Below are 7,083 nucleotides of genomic sequence, written 5' to 3' on the forward strand. Positions count from 1 at the left end.
CGTACTTGATATTAAAGTGAGAATATGAGTAATTTATAGAACCCGAGTGAGAACAGTTTCCTTCTCTTAGCCAGTCTATATGGAATCGCTACCTCTGTTCAGGTAGCAGCTGACGTGTAAACCACACACAGAGTGAAATAATAGGGATCGAGAAATCTCCACATCCGTCTCCCTAGTAGAAGCTCCAAACCCCTCATGTCCTGGGTATATCGATTCTTTGATAGACGATCAGGGGCAGGGAGAAGAGAATTATGTCCTTACGCCCCAGTCAGTCTAGGAGAATCAGCCTCATCTCTGGCGGTGTCGGTGGAGTTTCGTGACCGTCTGTAATTCTACTCAGGTGCTCCTTAGCTTCAGGTGATGCTAAATTCCATCATCATCCCCACCTCAGGAAGGTGAGAAGGCATGACAATCAGTTTGTTTCACATCTTGAGCTCAAAGGAATGCATAGTATCTTTCTAGTCTCTTTTTTCAAAGAAAAAAAAAAAAGCCCCCGAAACTGCACTTTTTGAAACGGAACAAAGGTGCTCTCTCTAATGATTAGCAAGACACTCTGGATTCATACTGAATCCACCTGCTGTGAAAACAACCAGGTTTTCTCGCCATTTCGCTCAAGCTGCTCAGCGATTACTCCTCTTCCGAGGGTGGAGCGCGGTTGGTTATTCGCCAGTTTGACTTCTGTTTGCCCTGCGATGTCACTTCTTTCTTCTGCCGTGTCACAGCCAATGGCCAGGGGAGGAAGGCGGCCGAGGGGAGAGAAGGGCAGACCTTGGCAGCCATCTCATGGCCCTGCCGTGGGCAGCCTTCGCCTCAGGCAGGAATCCGAGGGCGTCTCTAGGTGTGTTTGAAACGGGCGCCCGGGGCTCAAGGGAGCCGGGTGCGGCTCTGCTGAGGCGTGGGGCGGACTGCAGCAGGGCGAGCCTCGTGTCTGCAGAGGGGACATGAGGACATCTGGACCGCGTCCCTGTGAGCAGGGCTCCCACTGCAGGCCTTTGAAAATCCTGCCGCACCGGCCCCCGGCACCTTGAAACTTTCTCCCTAGAGACTTCAGAAGAGACGGTGCCCTTCGTTTCTTGGGCATCTCCAGCCTCCGCACGTGCCAGGCTGCCCAGGAGCAGGGCGCCTCGGAAAGCCCTTTGCTTTCTGCGAAGGGCTGGTTTCGAAGCCCGGACTAGGAATGGGGTGGCAGGCCTCTGCTCAGGGGCTGTGCTGTCTTGAGCAAGTGACTTCACCTCTCTGATGACTTCTTTTTCTTCGTCTTTAAAATAAACCTCGTGGGCCAGATGACTCTGAGGTTCTTTTCAGCTGTAAATTCTTGGGTATTTAGACCTGTGTAACTGAAATGTTGATTGAACTTGGGCTGATAACATGAAAATATTTTTCCAATTAGAGTAGAGATGGTGGCTAATTTGCTGCTCAGGCTGCTGAGGCTCGTTGGGATCAAAGGCACATTCGCTCCAATGAGGGAGGGCCGGGGCAGGGCTGGGCAGCATTTCACTGGCCTTCGGATTTTTAATATCCGACTGTCTTGACACGGGCACATGTCAGACATGTGCTGGACATATGCTTCCTTGTGTTTGGTCAAGCCCAGTGGGTTTTGGGTTAATTTCTATTTTTTAATAGGAGAATCCTGAGGGATCCTAAATAGATATATCGGGCAAGAGCTTATCTAGTTTCATGGGTTTTGTTTTTTGTTTTTTGTTTTAATACTATGCACCTACTTTTGGGAAAGTGGGTGGAGACAATCTCACCTTCGTCGCCGTCTGGTATTTTAACTAGCAGGAGACTTAGTGGCGAGGGCTCGGGGATCAGGACTCATCCCTGTTAGTGCTGCAAAGCGGTTTTCCGCTTGCTTAGCTCCTCTGCAGAGCTGTGGTTGGACAGCTCCCCGCTGCCTTCTAGGACGGGGCAGGGCCCTGCATAGGAAGAGGCTAGTTCCGGAAGACAGGCAGCTTCCCTGGGAGGGGGTGCACCGACGCCCCTCGCTGCGGGTGTGGTTCGTGGAATCTGGAGTGCCCAAGGGAATCTGTGGCCGGTCCACAGATGGAGGATCATCTGAGGTAGGTAGATCATCAAAAGAGAATGTGCCACACTCAGAAATGGGCTCCAGAATCAGGGAAGACCAAATTCTTAGGGACTGTCATAAAAATCCCATATTCCACCACTGGGGGCCTGACCACCATTCCGTGTCTCTAGCATGTAGTTAGACAATTCCAGCAGGAAAGAAAACCTTACCAGAGTGTTATGTGGGGGGGGGGGAGGGGGGGGAGAGGGGGAATATGGGTATGAATGATTGTGACTAATTTCTATAAGAGTCAACTCAAACATTTTCACTTTTATATTTTTCATTCTGAAGTCAGAAAGTAAAATGGTCGAGGAGTTCAAGATTGGCATGTGAGCGCGACTGAAATAGGACTACATTCTTATATTAGTTAAAACTCTTGGTTGCAAGGAACAGAAATCCAACTTAAGCTAGTTTAAGCCAAAAAAGAATTTTATTATAAGGCTACTTGGATTCAATGGAATCCAAAAGCGAAATATGGATGGGCCTTGGGAGCCGCTAGAAGAAGGAGCTCGGAGGCTGTCAGGATTTGCTCTCCCTTCCTTCCCTCTGATTCCCTTTCCGCTGATTGGCATTTTCCACCCCTCAGTCCACATGGTGGACGAGAGCTGCCAACTGCTTCTGCATTCACATGTCTTCATTTTCAGACGCCCAGGGACAGGCTGACTTCTTTTGTTAGTTGCAGTTCCCAAATTCTGGGGGAGAATTCTGATTGGCTGTCTGGATTGGGTGCCCACTGCTTGACCAATGGGCTGTGCCAAGGGCAAGGCTCATTATACCGACCTGCAGTCCCCATGGTGGCCGCACGCCTGCAGGGGGCACGTGTGTGGCAGGGGTGGTCCCCAGGGAACGGGAGAGGACTCCCTGAAATGAGCAGACATAATAATAGAGGCCTGTCACATTTCTCTATGAAATTAAAGAGAAACCATGACAAAATATTATTTATCTGAAGGTGAGAATAATAGATTCCCCCTTGGGGTTTACCAGCAGTTTTTAATTTCTAACCCATGGCCCAATAGTTAAGTGATATATGTGTGTTTTTAAAGTACTGTAAAAGATCAATTAATTTTCATGCAATTTCGTTCAGACTCTCTCGAGTTACTCATTGTCTCGTTACCTCAGAGCAAGTTTGTGTACATTTTATGAAATCCTTACCTGGCTCATGCCAATACCGGCCTGACCTCCCGGCCATTTCAGAGTGAGCCAGGTGCCCTGCGTGCCAGGCAGGGGGTGACCACACAAGGGAGCACGATGAACCAAGAAGACGCTCCCCCCTCTATGTTGGGGACATAGCAAGGGGACCTTGCAACCAAGAGCTCTGCATTGCCAGTGGATGAGAAATGTGTTCTCTACCTCGGCATGCAGGAATCCTTGAGTCCAGGACATAGAGGAACCGGCCGATGCTGGTTAATGTGCATGAGGCGCTCAGAGCCAGTGCTCTGGCTCCTCACAAAGCTGCCTTCACCTTCGCAGGTGCTCCCAGTGTCACAGCTGGGAAACGCCCCTCCCTGTGGGAAGGAGATGTTTTAAATGGCAGACGCGGGCTGTTGGGAAGCCTGGCTCATCACTCCTTAGGCACTTACTGTCCCATTGCTAAAGATGCACAATAATCTGAGTTTGAAGGAGGCTCCTGGGTAGAGTCAGGTCCTCAAGGCCCAGCTGGAGAAGCAGAAGGCTCATTGATTCAGAGTGTCACAGACTCTGTAGAAAACAAATATGAGTAGTTTAGGCACTGTGGATTTCGTTATTGCTGTTTTCGCTCAAATTACTGTGCTCTGCATTCGGGGACCTTTGGAGATGGATAAAGGACGTTGCCTCTTTTCTAGTTTTTGTTGATTTTCCCCTTGTCCTGCCTGCCTTGTGGGAGGCAGCTGGCAAGCCAGCACAGGACAAGAGTTAGTGCTTTGAAGGCAGGCCGAGCAGGGTTCAGAGCCCAGCCTCACCGCTTCACGGCCAAAACAGAGATTCTGTAACCATTCCTCCCCACCCCCAGAAGGGCACAAGGACCAGCGAGATGATTCCTTTCAAGCAGCAGAAACATGGCATCTGCCAGGACCCTTTCAGTCACAAGTGACAAAAAATGGACTCGGACTAGCTTGGAAAAAGAAGGGACTTTATTAATCCCCGTGTCAGGGACGTGTGGAGGTGGCAAAGGCCTCCGGGCTGACTGGGCACCAGGACTCAGACGATGACGTGAAGGTTCGTCATTCTCGTTCCCCTCCCCACTCCTCTCTCTTGGGTTTACTTCTGTTTTTACAGCGGAAGGGGCTTTCTTCACTGGGAATGGATGAAGATGGCGCCAACTGGCCTCGTCCCGGCCAGAGAGCCCAGAGGGAGGAGGTGGCATCCTCCGAACACCCGTACTTCAGTCCCAAGGGAAGACTAACCCGATCTCAATGATGTGCTTATCCACAAGCCAGTCACTGTGACCTGGGAAATAGGGTGACCGCGGGGGCCATATAATGGCTTCTTTCTAGCCGCTGTTAGTGTAAACCTTACTACAACCCTCCCAGAGGTGGAGATAGACGGGTAGAGGGCCCTAAACACAAGAGAAGACGATCTTACCAGGGAGCCAGGGATGGTCTCTGGCCATGGGGTCATGCCTAGGGGAGGCAGATTTCAGCTGGTGCGGGAGGGCAAGAAAAAAGTGACATGGCAGAGGACAAATGTTTGTGAAGCGACGACTGTTCGCTTGGCCCTGGCGGGCATGGTCCTCGCCCTCTACACTCACCTATTGTTTAAGGAAAACAATTATATAGTAAAGTACCATAAGTGTCATGAAAAGAGAAGTAGGTGGCAGGTAGGGACACAGGAAGGGGAGTCTAACCCGGCTGATGGGTCAGAGAAGACTTTTCAGCAGAAGTGACAGGAGAGGAGGAGTTAGTCACACAATGAGAGGGAGAAGAAAACTTTGGCCAGAGGGACCAGCATGGGCGAAGGCCCAGAAAGAGACCCGGGCAAGTCTGGGGAGCCTGTTCGTTTTTTGTCAGGAGGGTCAGTGGGTCTGGAGCGATGTGGAGGATGGTGTATGCATTTCCCGCGGCTGCCGTATCAAATTAGACCAAGCATGGTGGCTTCAAACAACAGCAATTTATTCTCTCATAGCTCTGGAGGACAGAGGTCCAAAACCAAGGTGTCGTCAGGGCCGCGTTCCCTCGAGGCTCTCCGGGAGAGCTCTTCCTGCTGCTTAAACCGCGGCGTCTGGCGGCCCCACGTTCCTTGCGGCTGCACCGTCTGGTCTCTGTCTCCGTCCTCATAGGACCTTCTGCCCCACGTCATGTCTTCTCTTCTGGCCCTTGGATTTAGGGTCCACCAGGTATTCCAGGATGACCTTCTCTTCTCCAGACCCCTAACTTAACTACATCTGCAAAGACCCTTTTTCCAAATAAGGTCGCATTCCACTTCTCCCTAATGGACATACAAATGGCCAATAAATATATGAAAAGATGCTCAACATCGCTAACTATTAGGGAAATGCAAATTAAAACCACAATGAGCTACCATCTCACACCTGTTAGAATAGTTATAATCAACAGGACAAGTAATAACAAATGTCGGAGAGGATGTGGAGAAAAAGGAACCCTCATACACTGCTGGTGGGACTGCAAATCGGTACAGCCACTGTGGAGAACAGTATGGAGGTTCCTCAAAAAACTGAGAATTGATCTACCATATGATCCAGCAATCCCTCTACTGGGTATTTACCCCAAAGACTTGAAAACTCATATCCCAAAAGATATTTTCACACCGATGTTCATAGCAGCATTATTCACGGTGGCCAGGACATGGACGCAACTGAAGTGTCCTACGATAGATGATTGGCTAAAGAAGCTGTGGTACATATATATAATAGAATATTACTCAGCCATAAGAAGAGATGAAACACTGCCATTTGCGACAACATGGATGGACCCCGAGATAATCATGCTAAGCAAAATAAGCCAGACAGAAAAAGCTGAAAATCACATGCTATCACTTATATGTGGGATATAAACCTAAAAGCACCAAACGAACAGGACAAACGAACAGAGACTCCTGGACATGGACAATAGACTAGTGGTTACCAGAGGGGAGAGCGGGGTAAGAGAGGTAGACGGGGTAAAGGGGGTCAAATATGTGGTGACAGAAAGAAATCTAACTATAGGAGGTGAGCATACAGTGTAAATATCTACACATGCCTTACTGTTAAAGTGTACAGCTGAAACATTGGATTTTGTTAACCAATGTCACCATAAAAAAATTAATTAATAAATTAAAAAAAAATTAGGCCGCATTCACAGGCCCGGGTGTTAGGAGGTGGACATGTGTTTTGGGGGCCGCCATCTACTACAGAGGGAGAGTCGTAAGGGAGGCTCTGGACCGATAAGCAGGGCCAGGTCCTAGGGAATCTGACCTCACCCGAGAGTGGGCCAGTGACACTTTGATTTGCATTCTGGAAAGAACACTCTGGTTGTTTTGTAGAGCCGACTGTAGGTGGGCAATGAGATGGAAACAGGCTGCCAGGGTGGTTTAGGTAAGAGAGGGGGCTGGGCTAAGGTAGCGACTGAGTGAGGGATGGAAAGAGGCAGATCATAGATCTACTTAGAAAAACAGGTTGACAGGGTTTGGGGTCGATTGGCCGTGGGGTGGCAGGATGGAGGCAGAAGATAATCGTGGACCCTGTGTATCGTTATGCTATGAATTCCTCCATAATTTATTATGGCTTTTCCCCCAGGAGACAGCACTGGAAGACGGTAATAACATTGCCTTTGGAATGGGCTAGACCTGGGTTCGAACCCCAAAGCCTCCTTCCACTTTCCAGCTTCTTGACCTTGGCTTTGTTTCTCTTTTTCTCTGAGCCTCAGTTTTCTCGTCAGCAAAACAGAGATGATAATAGCAACTTCACAGGGCCCTTAGAAGCATTAAATGATGATGTATGCAGGGTTTTGGGCACCAGGCGGGCACTCTGAATGTGCTAGTTCCCCCTCCTGCCCTCGCTCGGCCAACCCCCTTTCCTGCCGGGACTTCCCCCCGCGGTTCAG

This window comes from Pteropus alecto, unplaced genomic scaffold, assembly GCF_000325575.1.
Source record: "Pteropus alecto unplaced genomic scaffold, ASM32557v1 scaffold115, whole genome shotgun sequence".
In the NCBI taxonomy this organism is placed as follows: Eukaryota; Metazoa; Chordata; class Mammalia; order Chiroptera; family Pteropodidae; genus Pteropus; species Pteropus alecto.